Raw genomic sequence first — 16,978 nt, forward strand, 5'->3', positions numbered from 1 at the left:
ACATACTTTCTCCATTTAACAGATTAGCGGAATCCTGGTTTGCAGTACATAATCTGATCTCATTGCTGATGCAGTGTATGAAACTGTTCCAAATTGTAAAGCAATGCCTCTCTGTGATTTGTCACATAATGTGCTGCAATGTCATCAGAGGCATTGGCGGGTTTCTAACCCAAGTTGGACTTGTAAATAAAGCTGCATCAATTTGTCTCAGTGAGCTGCGGTGTGGCACATTAAGGAAGCTTTCTGTGTGTCCAGATCACCTGTCCTCACCAATGCTATAGTCAAGAAAGCACTTTCTCAGGAGGCTAAGGAAATCCAGCATGTCCGCTACGACTCACACCATTCTTTATAGAAAGCATCCTTTCGGATGTACCATAGCTCCTGCCCCAGTCAAGGCTGCAAGGAACTACAAAGGGTTGTGAGTGTAGTCCAGTCCATCAAACAAACCAGTCTCCCATCCATTGGCTCCGTCTACACTTCCCACTGCCTCGGGAAAAGCAGTAAGAAGTCTCACAACACCAGGTTAAAGTCCAGCAGGTTCATTTATTTATTTATTTCAGCAAATAAACCTGTTGGACTTTAAACTAGTATTGTGAGACTTCTTACTGTGTTTACCCTAATCCAAGGCCAGCATCTCCATATCAGGAAAAGCAGCCAGCACAATCAAGGACTTCACTAATGGAGAGGATATTTCCACTAGTAGGAAAAACTAGAACCAGAGGGCACAACCTCAGGCTAAAGGGATGATCCTTTAAAACAGAGATGAGGAGGAATTTCTTCAGCCAGAGAGTGGTGAATCTGTGGAACTTTTTGCAGCAGAAGGCTGTGGAGGCCAGGTCATTGAGTGTCCTTAAGACAGGGATAGATGGGTTCTTGATTGATAAGGGGATCAGGGGTTATGGGGAAAAGGCAGGAGAATGGGGTTGAGAAAAATATCAACCATGACTGAATGGTGGAGCAGATTCGATGGGCCAAGTGGCCTAATTCTGCTCCTGTGTCTTATGGTCCTATGGACGTAACCTATAATCTGCACTCTCTCCTTTCCTTTCTATGAACGGTATGTTTTGTCTGCAAAGCATACAATAAACAATACTTTTCACTGTATCCCAATACACATGACAATAATAAAATCAAACAATACTTTTCACTGTATCCCAAAACATGTGACAATAATAAATCAAACAATACTTTTCACTGTATCCCAAAACATGTGACAATAATAAATCAAACAATACTTTTCACTGTATCCCAATACATGTGACACTAATAAATCAAATTGATTTCTTCCTTGCTGTAAAATCGGTCAGAAACAATCACACCTAAACGACACATCTCCCCTTTCAATTCCCTCTTCCTGTAACTCACCACTAAGTTGGAAACATCAGAATACGCATTGCAGGCTCCTGACAGAAGGACGTCCACTCCTGTGCCCCGTTTCCGAGCTGATTGAAGCTCTTGCATTACGTTATCACACATGTCACATTCCATTATCGGCAGCACTGTGGATTGAGGGAGAAATTTGGATTAAACAGTGACAAGAGTCGAACAGTTTCTTCCTGGCCAAACATTAAATGGATGCTTTTAATTTATCAATTGGAACAAGAGGAGAAACACAAATGAGAAAGTAGTCGGCATCAATGAAGCTCCTGATTCGCTCTGTCCAAGGGAAATATGCACAGCGTCAAAGCAAGTTAATGGGAGAAATTGTTGTCATCAACCTCTGGCAGAGACAGTGGCCAACCAAAACCCCACCTTAAACTAATTGGAAAGCTTACAGGTTTAAGATGCAAGGGCAAGGTTTAGAGGAGATGTACAAGACAGAAGGTGGTGGGTGCCTGGAACTCGCTGCTGGGGGAGGTAGTGGAAGCGGATGCAAAGAGCAAAGAAAATGACAGTACAGGAACAGGCCCTTCAGTCCTTAGCCTGCACCGACCATGCTGCCTGACTGAACTAAAACCCCCTACCCTTCCGGGGACCATATCTCTCTATTTCCATCCTATTGATGTATTTGTCCAGACAGCCCTTGAAACTCAGTATCACGTCTGCTTCCACTACCTCCCCCGGCAGCGAGTTCCAGGCACCCACCACCCTCTGTGTAAAAAACTTGTCTTGTACATCTCCTTTAAACATTGCCCCTCGCACCTTAAACCTGTGCCCCCTAGTAATTGACTCTTCCTCCTTGGGAAAAAGAAATACGTTAGTGATTTTTAAGGGGCATCTGGACAAATACATGAATAGGATGGGAATAGAGGGATATTGTCCCCGGAAGGGTAGGGGCTTTTAGTTAGTGGGGCAGCATGGCTAGTGCAGGTCAGAGGGCCGAAGGGCTCGTGCTGTAATTTTCTTTGTTCTTTGCTTTTGTGCCAAGCCCATTTATTGAGCAAAGCTCTCATATTTTCTGTCTCAATATGTACTGCATACAGTATGCACCAAGTTAAGGTGATTGGCAAAATGCTAACATGGGGAAGGTTCTTCTGTTGATGCATTGTGTGGCTGGGATGAAATACACTGCCTCAGTGTGTAGATTCAATCCAGGCCTTCCAAAGAGAGAATTATTCAAGAGAAATCATTGCAGGACAGAGTGAGACCAGCTGAGTTAGTCTCGCAGTGTTGGCACGGATGTGATTCTAAAAATAGTCGCCTGGACTGTAACCAGTCTGTAATTCAGTTTGTTTGCTTTGTGCATTTCCACGCCCAGACTGCTTTTATAGGCTTTGCAGACGGTGTGGCAAGTGGTGGAAGGATTCCTCAGCCCCTTTGAACACTCCTTCCATAGCCAACTAGGATGGTGGAGATATTGGAAACATGGGCTAGAATCAGTCATAGAGGCTCACAGCATGGAAACAGACCCTTCAGACCAACTTGACAATGCTGCCTTCTTTCTTTAAACCACTAGGCTAGTCCCAATTTGGCCCATATCCCTCTATACCCTTCTTCCTGTGTAACTGTCTAAATGCTTTTTTAAAAGACAAAGTTGTAACCGCTCGTACTACTGGCAGCTCATTGCAGACACTCACCACCCTCTGGACCCTTTTGTATCTCTCCCCTCTCACAAACCTGTGCCCTCTGGTTTTAGATTCCCCACCTTTGGGAAAAGATATTTACTATCTAGATGATCTGTGCCCGTCATTACTTTATAGACCTCTACAAGATCACCCCTCAGCCTTCTACACTTCAGAGGAAAAAGTCTCAGTCTATCCAGCCTCTCCTTGTAGTTCAAGCCATCAAGTCCCGGTAGCATCCTAGTAAATCTTTTCTGCACTTTCTAGTTTAATAATATCCTTTCTATAATAGGTGACCAGAATTCTCTAGCCACTCTCACTGGCTGTTTTGTGATGATACTGTGGCTTTAAGAAATATATTTGTGTCATCAATTTCCAACCGTAGCTCAACCAAGCGTGACCTGTTCGACTCAGCGGGGATCGCTGCCATCCTGAAAATTCTGCCCATTTCTCTGAATGCCACCTGCTTTAGGTTCTAAATCTCTGGGGGTTACGTACCTGTATCACTCTTCTCACTGGAGCAGGCATGCAGAGTGTTGCACACATTATCGGGCGAGAGTTTTTCATACAGCAGGTCAATGGCCTTCAGTCCAGTCGTATTCATAAAGTTGGAGCACTTCACCATGTAAGTGTGCGGTAAGGAGCGGCAGACATTACTGGCGACTTTGGAGATGACATTCTGTAAAAGGAAGCGATACATTCAAATCAAAACAGGAACTACTCAGTACAATTGCACCTTTTCACGTTTTTAGCTGTCCAGATCACCAACCACCTGTCTGGTTCCCCCCACGCCTATGCAATAGTTAAGAAAGTCCACCGACGCCTCTACTTTGCAGGAGGCTAAGGAAATTTGGCATGTCCTCTTTGATTCTCACTAATTTTTACACTTGCACCTTTCTGAATGTATCGCAGCTTGGTATGGCTCCTGCTCTGCCCGAGACCGCAGGAAACCACAAAGGATTGTGAACGAAGCCCAGTCCATCACCAAAACCAGCCTCCCATCCATTGACCTCATCTACATTTCTTGCTGCCTCAGAAAAGTAGCCAGCATAATCAAGGACACTACACACCCCAGACATATTCTGTTCCACCTTTTCCTATCAGAAAAAAGATACAAAAGTATGAAGTTACATATCAACCGACTCAAGAACAGCTTACTCCCTTCTGCCGTCAGACTTTTGACTGGACCTACAATATATTAAGTTGATCTTTCTCTGTATAGCGTGCAAGAAACAATACTTTTCATTGTACCCCAATACATTTAGAATAATAAATCAGATTATATTAAGCTGATCTTTCTCTGCACCCCAGCTGTAACTGTAACACTACATTCTGCACCCTCTCCTTCCCTTCTCCCCATGCACTCTATGAATGGTATGTTTTGTCTGTATAGTAAGCAAGGGAAAATACTTTTCACTGTATCCTAATACATATGACAATAATAAATCAAACAATACTTTGCACGGTATCCCAATATATGTAACAATAAGAAATCAAATCAAAATTTGATTTGACTGGAGGCTTACTGCAGGCTTGTGGCGGACAGAAAAGATTGAGTATGAGGACATTAAGAAAGAGTATGTGTTGGTAGTTTTGAATAGCATCAAGATAGATAAGTCGCCGGGACCGGATCGTATGTACCCCAGGTTACTGCAGGAGGCCAGGGAAGAGATTGCAGAACCTCTGGCAATGATCTTTGCGTCATCGATAGAGACTGGAGAGGTTCTGGACGATTGGAGGATTGTGAACGTGGTTCCTATATTCAAGACAAGTAATAGGGATAGCCCAGGAAATTACCGACTGGTGGGTCTAACCTCAGTGGTTGGTAAGTTGATGGAGAAGATTCTGAGGGACAGAATTTATGAACATTTAGAGAAGTTTAGTATGCTCAATAGTGGTCAGCACGGCTTTGTCAAAGGCAGATCGTGCCTTATGAGCCTGGTTGATTTCTTTGAAAATGTGACTAAAAACGTTGATGAAGGAAGAGGGTAAATGTGATTTATATGGGCTTCAGCAAGGCGTTTGATAAGGTCCCCCATGCAAGACTTCTTGAGAAAGTGAGAGGGCATGGGATCCAAGGAGCTGTTGCCTTGTGGATCCAGAACTGGCTTGCCCACAGAAGGCAGAGAGTGGTTGTAGATGGGTCTTTTTCTGCATGAACGTCGGTCACCAGTGGAGTGCCCCAGGGATCTGTTCTGGGACCCCTGCTGTTTATAATTTTCATAAATGACCTGGATGAGGAAGTGGAGGGATGGGTTGGTAAGTTTGCTGACAACACGAAGGTTGGTGGTGTCGTGGATAATTTGGAGGGATGTCAGAAGTTGCAGCATGACATAGATAGGATGCAAGGCTGGGTGGAGAAGTGGCAGATGGACTTCAACCCAGATAAATGTGTAGTGGTCCATTTTCGCAGGTCAAATGGGTTGAAGGAGTATAATATCAAGGGTAAGACTCTTAGCAGCGCAGAGGATCAGAAGTACCTTGGGGTCCGGGTCCATAGGACTCTTAAATCGGCCTCAAAGGTAGAGGATGTGGTCAAGAAGGCATATGGCGTACTGGCCTTCATCAATCGAGGGATTGAGTTTAGGAGTCAGGAAATAACGCTGCAGCTTAATAAGGCCCTGGTCAGGCTCCTCTTGGAGTACTGTGCTCAGTTCTGATCACCTCATTACAGGAGGGATGTGGAAGCTATTGAAAGGGTGCAGAGGTGATTTACAAGGATGTTGCCTGGATTGGGTGGCATGCCTCATGAGGATAAGTTGAGGGAGCTAGGTCTTTTCTCCTTCAAGAGAAGAAGGATGAGAGGTGACCGGATAGAAATGTATAAGATGTTGACAGGTATAGATCGGGTGGGTTCTCAGAGGCTTTTTTCCAGGAATGGAATGGTTGCTATGAGAAGACACAGGATTAAAGTGCTGGGGAGTATGTACAGAGGAGATATCAGGGGTAAGTTTTTCACTCAGAGGGTAGTGGGTGAGTGGAATCGGCTGCCATCGGTGGTGGTGGACGCAAATTCGATAGGGTCTTTTAAGAGACTTCTGGATGAGTACATAGGACTTAATAGGATTGAGGGTTATAGGTAAGCCTAGTAGGTAGGGATATCATTGGTGCAACTTGTGGGCCGAAGGGCCTGTTTGTGCTGTAATTTTTCTATGTTCTATGTTCTTTCTATGTTCTAAAACTAAATTTGTGCTTCTTTCCCAGTTTGCTTTTATATTATAATTCTAGATGGAAATCCACAAAGACTTTGGCTTCACTGATCAAGCCACTCAGTCGTTGGTCCGAGAGTATTTTGAGGACAACGCTGAGTGCTTGTTAGGGGCACAGAGGGAAATCATGGTCCCCACTGCTTCCCCTGTTGCCTGGCTCCTTACTACTTCCCCTTCTCCAGCTGCAAACCACTTTAACCCCTCTACCTCAATCACGCAATGACATTTTTTTACCCTTTTGATATTCAGCAACTAAACATTGAAGTGCCCAGTAAAATGACCGTACTAATTATGTGGAACCCACTCACAAATATTGTCTGATGCTGTGAGTCATTCATATTAAGTACAGAAATGATAAGTGTTAATTTATGTGCACCGTACCGCAAGTATTAAACAAAGCAAAAAAGTACAAATTTGACTTGAACAGTATTGTTCGCTATTGTTAATTGAGAGGAAAACATCCCATTTATTATTTATAACATTGTGCAGGCGACCACCCTGATTTTGGTGAGTGTATCAGCTCTCATTAATGTAGCCTGCTCATCATGTCATTCTGACACATAAGAACATAAGAAATAGGAGCAGGAGTGGGCCATCTAGTCCTTTGAGCCTGCCCCGCCATTCAATAAGATCATGGCTGATCTGAAGTGGATCAGTTCCACTTTCCCGCTTTCTCCCCATAACCTTTAATTCCCTTGTCTATCAGAAACCTATCCACCCGTGACTTAAATATATTCAGCAAGGTAGCCTCCACCACTTCAACTGGCAGAGAATTCCAGAGATTCACCACCCTTTGAGTGAAGAAGTTCCTCCTCAACTCTGATCTAAACTGCAACCAACCCCCCCCACCCCATCTTGAGGCTGTGCCCTCTAGTCCTGCTATCCTTTCTAAGCGGGAAGAATCTCTCTACCTCCACCCTATCTATCCCCTTCATTATCTTATACATCTCTATAAGATCCCCCCTCAGCCTTCTAAACTCCAACGAGTACAGACCCAGTCTATTTAGTCTCTCTTCATAGGCTAACCCCCTCATCTCCAGTATCAGCCTAGTGAACCTTCTCTGCACTCCCTCCAAGGCCAATATATCCTTCCTCAAGTGCGGCGACCAAAACTGCACACAGTACTCCACCTGCGGCCTCACCAGTGCCCTGTACAGTTGCAGCAAGACCTCCCTACTTTTATATTCTATCCTCCTCGCTATAAAGGCCAACATTCCATTCGCCTTCTTGATCACCTGCTGCACCTGCAGACTGGGTTTTTGCGACTTGTGCACACTGGCAATAATTCATATTTGAGTAACGCTCGCAACCCCAGTAAACTGCAGGGAAACCTTTCCATTTTGTAGAAGCAATCAAAGGTTTTCTGCTACCTGGCTGCGTGACATTACTCAATATAATTATTTCATTCAAAGGGTGTAATTGGATTTAATTTTATCAGTGATTTTGCAGGGGAGAAACGGTCAAAAGATTTCAGAGCAACAACATGGACTGATTGAATATTATGAGTCTTTACTGAGAGAGAAGTTTTGGAGTCCTCAGGTGTGACTGTGCAACATATATTTTAAGGATGTCAAAAGGATAAAGGCTGAATGGTTAACTATATCTACCTTTTCTTAATAAGCAAGTCTAAAGACCTTGTTTCTCGTGACTGTATATTTTGAATATCTACAATGCACCACATCTTTATCACAATATTTCAGTGCCCCAAAAAACTCGACAAAGCTACTAAGATAGATGGGATGAGAAGTAAGTAGATACAATGACAAAACTGAAGTCAATGGTGAAGATTCTTGATAATTGTGTGCACTATAAAGCAAATAGCTGATTCACTCTGAACCATTTGCACGCATCTGTCCTAGCAAGCGTATTCCACAAGACCCATTCACATTAAACTTTCACCAGCAGCATAACAGTGGTTAGCACTGCTGCCTCACAGCGCCAGGGACCCGGGTTCGATTCCCGGCTTGGGTCACTGTCTGTGGAGTCTGCACATTCTCCCCGTGTCTGCGTGGATTTCCTCCGAGTGCTCTGGTTTCCTCCCACATTCTGAAAAACATGCTGGTTAGGTGCATTGACTCAAACAGGAACCAGTCTGTGGCGACGAGGAGAATATCACAGTAACCCATTGCAGTGTTAATGTAAGTTAATGTGATAATATGATGTTGCAGTTATATAGAACGTTGGCTGGGCCACATTTGGAATACCGCGTCCAGTTCTGGTCGCCACAGTACCAGGAGGACATGGAGGTTTTGGAGAGAGTGCAGAAAAGGTTTACCAGGATGTTGCCTGGTATGGAGCGTATTAGCTATGAAGTGAGATTGAGTAAACCAGGGTTGTTCTCCCTGGAAAGACGGAGATTGAGGGGTGACCTAATAGAAGTTTATAAAGTTATGAAGGGCATAGATAGGGTGAACAGTTGGAAGCTTTTTCCCAGGTTGGAAATGACAAACACAAGGGGTCACAAGTTCAAGGTAAAGGGGGCAAGGTTCAATACAGATATGCGGGGGACATATTTTACAAAGAGGGTGGTGGGGGCCTGGAATGCACTCCCAAGCAAGGTGGTTGAGGCAAACATGCTAGGATCATTTAAGACTCATCTAGATAGCCACATGATCAGACTGGGAATAGTGGGATACAAACGGATGATCTAGTTACGAACACACGATCGGTGCAGGCTTGGAGGGCCGAAGGGCCTGTTCCTGTGCTGTATTGTTCTTTGTAATAAATAAACGTTAAACTTTAACTTTAAACAGAAATCCAGTTGACGGATGCACCCAGCTAAACAGACACAGTCCAGCTCGCAAAATGACTAGTGAAGTAACATAACCACCACATTACCACGATTACCATAATTTCCTGTGCTGTACATTGTCTGTAATGCTTGGATGTAATTCTTCAAGTTTCTGATCAAAGTGAAGTGCTCTCTCTCTAAGCTCACTTGTGAAGGGCCGCTTAGACATTCAAACACTTTTTTATTCATTCGTGGGACATGGGTGTCGCTGGCCGGCCAGCATTTATTGCCCATCCCTAATTGCCCGAGGGCAATTGGGAGTCAACCACATTGCTGTGGCTCTGGAGTCACATGTAGGCCAGACCGGGTAAGGATGGCAGATTTCCTTCGCTAAAGGGAACTAGGTGGGTTTTTCGACAATGGTTTCATGGTCATCAGTGGATTCTTAATTCCAGATTTTTTTATTGAATTCAAATTCCACCATCTGCCATGACAGGATTCGAACTCAGGTCCCCAGAGCATTAGCTGAGTTTCTGGATTAATAGCCCAGCGATAATACCACTAGGCCATCGTTTTCCCTATGACAACTGGCAGTGATTGAAGCAAGAGATAGAATCAATCAGACAAGGGGAGAAAATAGATCCAAATCATAGCAGATTTCCCATTCTGGAACATTAGGATTCCCAGGATTTCTGATCTTATTCAGTTCAGATACAGTGACCCACCTCGCTTTTGGTTTCGGGCAAGAGCATCTCCAATTTCTTCAGGACAGATAGACAAAAATCGCATGTCTTCGGGCCTCTGGGAAGTGGACCCTGTTCAATGAATAAAAAACATCAGTTGTACATTTGTAATCACGATACTGAAATGGAGAAGCTGGCTTGCACTGGGAATGGAATAATTTCCACTACCTCTAACCAGCACGCCCAACTCCCAGCCTAAGATGCAGAGTAAAGCTCCATCTATCCTGTTCCATCAGTGCCTCTCAACTCTAACCTCAGGCAGCTTTCCTTCATCTACACCAGCGTCGCATTTTCCGTGTGCCTCTCTTATCCTGTGACCTCTGGAGGTTGATGGCTAGTTTGGCGCCAAATTAGAGGCATGTTTCAGTGCACAGGTCCATTTCTTATCCATTCACGGGACATGGGCAGCACTGGCTGGGCCAGCACATATTGCCCATCCCTAGTTGCCCGAGGGCAGTTGAGAGTCAACCACATCGTTGTGGCTCTGTGTCACATGTAGGCCAGACTGGGTAAGGACGGTCACTTACTGTACTGTCTGGAGACAATACACATCTCTTTAAACTGTGATCAGTGCTCCTTCCACTCACATTATCAGCCACTTCAGGTCTTGAACAGCATGTTAGGTGTAAGGATTCGCATTCTAATCAGTAATCTCTAAACTGTCTGTGCTTTATATGCTCTGTCTGAGGCCAGAACTCTCCATTCACCTGACGAAGGGGCTAACCCCGAAAGCTTGTGAGTATATTATCAAATAAATAGGTTGGACTAAAACCTGGTGTTGTCAGACTTTTTACTGTACTTCTCTTGTAGCCAGTGAGGATACAAAGATTTCTCTCAAGGCCCCAGCAATTTCCTCCCTTGCCTCTCTCAGTATTCTGGGGTATATCTCATCAGGCCCTGGGGACTTGTCTACCTTAATGTTTCTCAAGAACCCAAATACCTTTTTGATCTCAATATGACTCAAACTATCTACATATCCTTTCCCAGATTCCTCATCCACCAAGTCCTACTCTTTGGTGAATACTGACGCAAAGTACTCATTTAATCATGAGTGTCCCCTGATCTCCTTTTATGGAACTAAATGTGTCCTCAAAGATCTGACTGCATTTTTGAAGATGCTCTGTGAATCTGTTTGAAAATCCACTAACCCATTCACAGCATTCTAAATTCAGCTTTATTATCTCTGGCCAAGAACAGCAAAAGTGAGTTGGAAAACTTCCTCGGACAACATGGAGTAGCAACTCCGCTGTTGGCCCACTGGGATGGCACAGTGACACAGCAATTAGCGCTGCTTCCTCACAGCGCCAGGGACCCGGGTTCAATTCCTGTCTTGGGTCACTGTCTGTGTGGAGTTTTCCTGTGTCTACATGGGTTTCCTCCGGATGCTCTGGTTTCTTCCCATAGTCCAAAAGACAGGCTGGTTAGGTGTTAAATTCTCCCTCAGTGTATCCGAACAGGCGGAGTGTGGCGACTAGGGGATTTTCACAGTAACTTACTGTAAGTCTTACTTGTTGACTAATTAATAAACTTTACTTGACTCTACTTTGACTGTGGTGTATCCACTTAAGAGGCAATACTTCTTCAGTTTAGGTTCTCAAGGTGACATCTGTTGGCTTTAGTAGTGAGCGATTAAATTTTTCCTGGTTGGTTGTCTCAGGAATTTGAGAATGAGCAACCCTCATGCTGACATCCATTCTGATAGCTTGTCCACTTAATTTTGGAACTGCCCAGAACCCGTATGATTCACCTCAAACTGAAAGTATATTTAACTTCAATTCCTCATCAGATTCATCTGCTGTGTCTTCATTGCCGAGATTAGTTTTCTCTTACTGTACTGGGTTACACTGAGGGAGAACTTAGCACCCAACCAGCACGTCTTTCGGACTGCGGGAGAAAACCGGAGCACCTATTGTAAGTCTTTTGACAGGATTAATTTTGTTTTCCATATTAGGTATACTTCCCTTTTTTTAAACTGAATATTCTGGACTTGCAGAAGGCGTTTGATAAGGTGCCACACCAAAGGATTAGTTCACAAGATTCGATCACATAGAATTAGGAGTAATTTATTAGGTTGAATAGGTGACTGGCTGATGCAGAGAGTTGGGAAAAATGTTTTTTTCTGGATGTCAGGAAGGAACCTGTGTGGATGCCATAGGGTATGGTTTTTGGGCCCCAACTATTCACAATCTATATTAATGTCTTGGGTACAGTGATAGAAGGCTATTTGCAGATGACACAAAAATAGGTGGCAGAGTAAGTTGCAACGAGGAAATAAGAACCTTATAATGGAAACAGATAGATCAGGAGAGTGGGCCAAAACATGACAGATGGAGCTTTCTCTTTATTCATTCATGAGACATGGGTGTCGCTGGCTGGCCAACATTTATTGCCCATCCCTAGTTGCCCTTGTTCAGAGGGTAGTTGAGAGTCAACCTCATTGCTGTGGCTCTGGAGTCACATGTAGGCCAGACCAGTAAGGACAGCAAATTTCCTTCCCTAAGGGACGTGAGTGAACCAGATGGGTTTTTCCGACAATGGAATTAAGGATCTACTGATGACCATGAAACCAGACTTTTTTTTAATTGAATTCAAATTCCACCATCTGCCATGACAGGATTCAAACCCGGATCCCCGGAACATTAACCAAGTTTCTGGATTAATAGTCTAGTGATAATACCACTGGGCCATCATCTCCCAAATAATGTGGATAAGTGTGAAGTCATGCATTTTGGTTGGAAAAATGGGAAGGCGACTTATTATCAAATGGGGAAAGACTTTGGGGTGCTCCAGTGCAGAGGGATCTGGGTGTCCTCGTTCATGAATCATAGAAAACTTGTATGCAGGTACAGTAGTTAAGAAAAAAAGCAAATGGGATGTTAGCATTAATAGCTAAACAAATAGAATATAAAGGAAGCATTGTTACAAATGTACAAGGCATTGGTGAGGCTGCACCTGGAGTATTGTGCACATTTTGGTCCCCTTATTTGAGGAAAGATGCAGTAAGCATTGGAGGTAGTTCAGAGGAGGTTCACTATTTGATTCCAGAGATGAGGGGTTTATCACATGAAGAGATTGAACAGTTTAGGCCGATACTCTCTGGAATTTAGAAGAATGAGCGGAAATCAAATTGAGGTATACAAGATGATAAAACGTATGGATAAAGTAGACATGGGGTAGATGCTTCCTCTTGTGGGGCATTCTAGGATGAGAGGTCATAGTGTCAGGATAAGAGGCATCAAATTTAAAACAGAGTTGGGGAGAAACTACTTCACCCAAAGGGTTGTGAATCTGTGGATGCGGTGGTTGCTGGGACAGTGAGTCAATTTAAGGGGGAGTTAGACAGATTTTTAATTGGGAATGCATTGAAGGGTTATGGGGAGAAAGCAGGAAAATGGGGATGAGAAGCATATCAGCCATGGTCGAACGGCAGAGTGGAGTCAATGGGCTGAATGGCCTAATTCTGCCTTATACCTTATGAACTTATCTTATGAGCTGATAAGCTTTCCAGAATAAGCTGATCTCCTCCAGCAAGTGCTTACAATGTGACTACTTTTTCCACAATTTTTTGCAGGGGCCGTCTTACACACCAGCAGAAAACCTGTGATTGGCTCATTTTGTACAGAGATGATCAGGCCTGTTGCTGGGTAACTTCCTCTGGGCAGCGACCAAGTTAAGCCAGCTCCAAGCTGGGACACTCGATGATTCATTGAAAACCAGGATGCCTAACCAGCCCATACTTTTTGGCGACATTACAATTGAAAAGTGGACAACAGCAACAACTAATATGAAACCAAGGGTACACCAAGTACTCTCAATGGGCCAACTCTCACAGGAGAAAAGGTTCCCGCTTTTATAGTGAGTACTCTCAGTGCCATGGTCAGCGTTCTAGTCCACTGGCCTCCCAAGCTGATATGGGCGGCACCACTAACTATCCCTTTGTTGGTCACAGGAATGCCAAGGCATTTCCATATTTGAGCATTTCCAGGCTCACGCCCAACTGGAAGTCAAGAAATCCAACCTCTCTGAAGCAGAAATGGATAGGATTGGGTAAGGAGACAGGCTTTTGACGTCAGAATTTGGCTGCCTTGCGTCTTATGAGAATTCGGCCAAACATCCTTTTTGCCTTTCCGGTCACCTTCAAGGATTTGCGTTTGTGAATCCATAGGCTTCTGTTCTTTTAAAGTGGGAACAATTGAGTTCATATTGCCTCTCTTTTTTCCTTTATTCATTCATGGGACATGGCGTCACTGGCTAGCCAGCATTTATTGCCCATCCCTAGTTCCCGAGGGCAATTAAGAGTCAACCACATTGCTGTGGCTCTGGAGTCACATGTAGGCTAGACCGGGTAAGGACGGCAGATTTCCTTCCCTAAAGGGAACCAGATGGGTTTTTCCAACAATTGACAATGGTTTCACAGTCATCAGTAGATTCTTAATTCCAGATTTGTTTTATTGAATTCAAATTCCACCATCTGCCGTGGTGGGATTCGAACCCAGGTCCCCAGAACATTAGCTGAGTTTATGGATCAATAGTCTAGCATGATAATACCATTAGGATGCCACCACCTTCATACAAAAAATGTATCCCTTCACACTTCAATGTTTAAATTTTATCTGCCACCTGTCTGCCCATTTTACCAACCTGTAAGAATTACAGGGGATCTTGATTAGTTAGGGAAGCGGACCAAGGTTTAGTAAATGGATTTCAAAACAGGTGAGTATGAGGCATTGCACTTTGGAAAGTCAAACCAGGCTGTGACATATACAGTGAATGCTAGGGCCCTGGGAAGTGTTAAAGAACACAGTAAAAGTACATAGTTGACAGTGGCATCACTGGTAGACAGAGTGGTGAAGAAGGCTTTTCGTACACTGGCCTTCATCAGTCAGGACATTGAGTATCGGACTTGGGACATTATGTTACAGTTAAGAACACAGTACAGGCCTTTCGGCCCTCGATGTTGTGCTGAGATATGTCCAAATCCAAGATCAAGCTATCCCACTCCCTATCATTCTGGTGTGCGCCATCTGCCTAACCAATAACCGCTTAAAAGTTCCTAAAGTGTCTGACTCCACTATCACAGCAGGCAGCGCATTCCACACCCCAACCATTCTCCAAGTAAAGAATCTACCTCGGACATCCCTCCCACTATGAACCTTATAGTTATGAGTTAAGAGGAAAGTAAAGTTTACTTATTAGTCACAAGTAGGCTTACGTTAACACTGCAATGAAGTTACAGTGAAAATCCCCTAGTCGCCACACTCTGGCATCTGTTCGGGTACACAGAGAATTTAGCACCTAACCAGCATGTGGGAGGAAACCGGAGCACCCGGAGGAAACCCACACAGACACAGGGAGAATGTGCAGACTCTACACAGTGACCCAAGCTGGGAATCGAATCGGGGTCCCCGGCACGTGAGGCAGTGCCAAACACCATGCCACCCCCCATCGTTGGTGAGGTCACACTTGGAGTATTGTGCACAGTTCTGCTCACCCTGTTACAGGAAAAACATTGAGAAACTGGGAAGTGTTCAGAGAAGATTTACGAGGATTTTGCTAGGACTGATGGGCCTGAGTTACAGAGAGAGATTGGCCAGGCTAGGATTTTATTCCTTGGGACGTAGGAGAACGAGGGGAGACCTTATTGAGGTATATAAAATCATGAGGAACAGATATAGGATGGACGCACAGTCTTTTCCCCAAGGAAGGGGAATTAAAAACTAGGTTAAAGGTGAGAGAGAAAAGATTTGGAAGGTGCTTAAAGGGGCAACTTCCTCATGCAGAGGGTTAAAGTTAAAGTTTATTTATTAGTCACAAGTAAGGTTTACATTAACACTGCGATGAGGTTACTGTGAAATTCCCCTCGTCGCCACAGTCCGGCACCTGTTCGGGTCAATAAACCTAACCAGCATATCTTTGGAATGAACTGCCAGAGAAAGTGGTTGAGGCAGGTCCAATAGCAACATTTCAAAAGCATTTGGACAAGTACATGGGTGGGAAAGAATTAGAGAGATAAGGGCCAAACACAGGGGGAGTGCAACTGGGGCTAGCTGGGAGAGTGGCATGTCAGCATGGACTTGTTGGGCTGAAGGGCCTGCTTCCATGCTCTATGATTCCAGTTAATTGGCCCTCTTTAAGCTTTAAAACATTTCCAAGTTTCACATCAACTCAAAGGTTAGATACAAGTCTTTGTCATTAACATATATCAAAAACAATATAATGATCTTGTACGTCACCTCCAGTCTAATTAACAACTTCACCGCTACTCTCTAATTTCTGTCACTTGTCCAGTTTATTGTCCTGTCACCACCGCCCCTTTTATTTTGCTCATAAGCCTATTTCATGCTTCATCAAATGTCTTTTGAAAGTACGTTGACGCATTGTCCATACCACCTCCATGAGCCCTCTTTGTTGTTTCATGGGGTGATTGATTTGATTTGATTTATTATTGTCACATGTATCAGGATACAGTGAAAAGTATTGTTTCTTGCACAATACACAAAGCATGCCGTTCATAGAAAGGAAAAGAGAGAATGCAGAACATAGTGTAACAGTCGCAGCTAGGGTGTAGAGAAAGATCAACTTAATACAATGTAGGTCCATGCAAAAGCCTGATGGCAACAGGGAAGAAACTGTTCTCGAGTCGGTTGGTATGTGACCTCAGATTTTTGTATCTTTTAGCTGACAGAAGAAGGTGGAAGAGGAGGGCAGAGCGCTCAAAAGCCAGACTTTCCGGCCTTCTGGTCTCCCTAATTCCAACACTTCTGTACTGGAATGGTTCTTTTCAAATCGAGTCCCAGGAAGGGGGAAGTGTGAACCCACAGCCTTCTGACTCAGAGGTGAGCGCCGTAAAGATCTCAATGAGAATGGGCCTCTTGGAGTATGAACTCCCTGATTGGGCAGACAAAGATGACCTCAATCAGGCACACGCTCTCCTATATATAAGGGAGAGGGTCAGGTTTCTTAACACTCTGGATTCTGAAGCACTCTGAGCAGTGGTGATAAAAGGGAAGTTGGTGAAGGAATGCCAGCCTCTGAGGAGTTATTTCAAGCATTCGGCCCATTGAAGAGTAAACAGCGGACAAAACAAATCACCCTCCACAGTCTATGTCCAACTGCCGAGAATTGGTTCCTTCAACGTGTTGGATAAAACCGCTTCTCCTGATGTTACTGCAGTACCAACTGTGCTCAGTGGTGATTCAAGTTTATTTATTAGACATAAGTAAGGCTTACATTAACACTGCAATGAAGTTACTGTGAAAACAACCTCGTCACCACACTCTGTTCGGGTTAATG

This window comes from Carcharhinus amblyrhynchos, chromosome 34, assembly GCF_965287045.1.
Source record: "Carcharhinus amblyrhynchos chromosome 34, sCarAmb.v2.hapA, whole genome shotgun sequence".
Classification (NCBI taxonomy): Eukaryota; Metazoa; Chordata; class Chondrichthyes; order Carcharhiniformes; family Carcharhinidae; genus Carcharhinus; species Carcharhinus amblyrhynchos.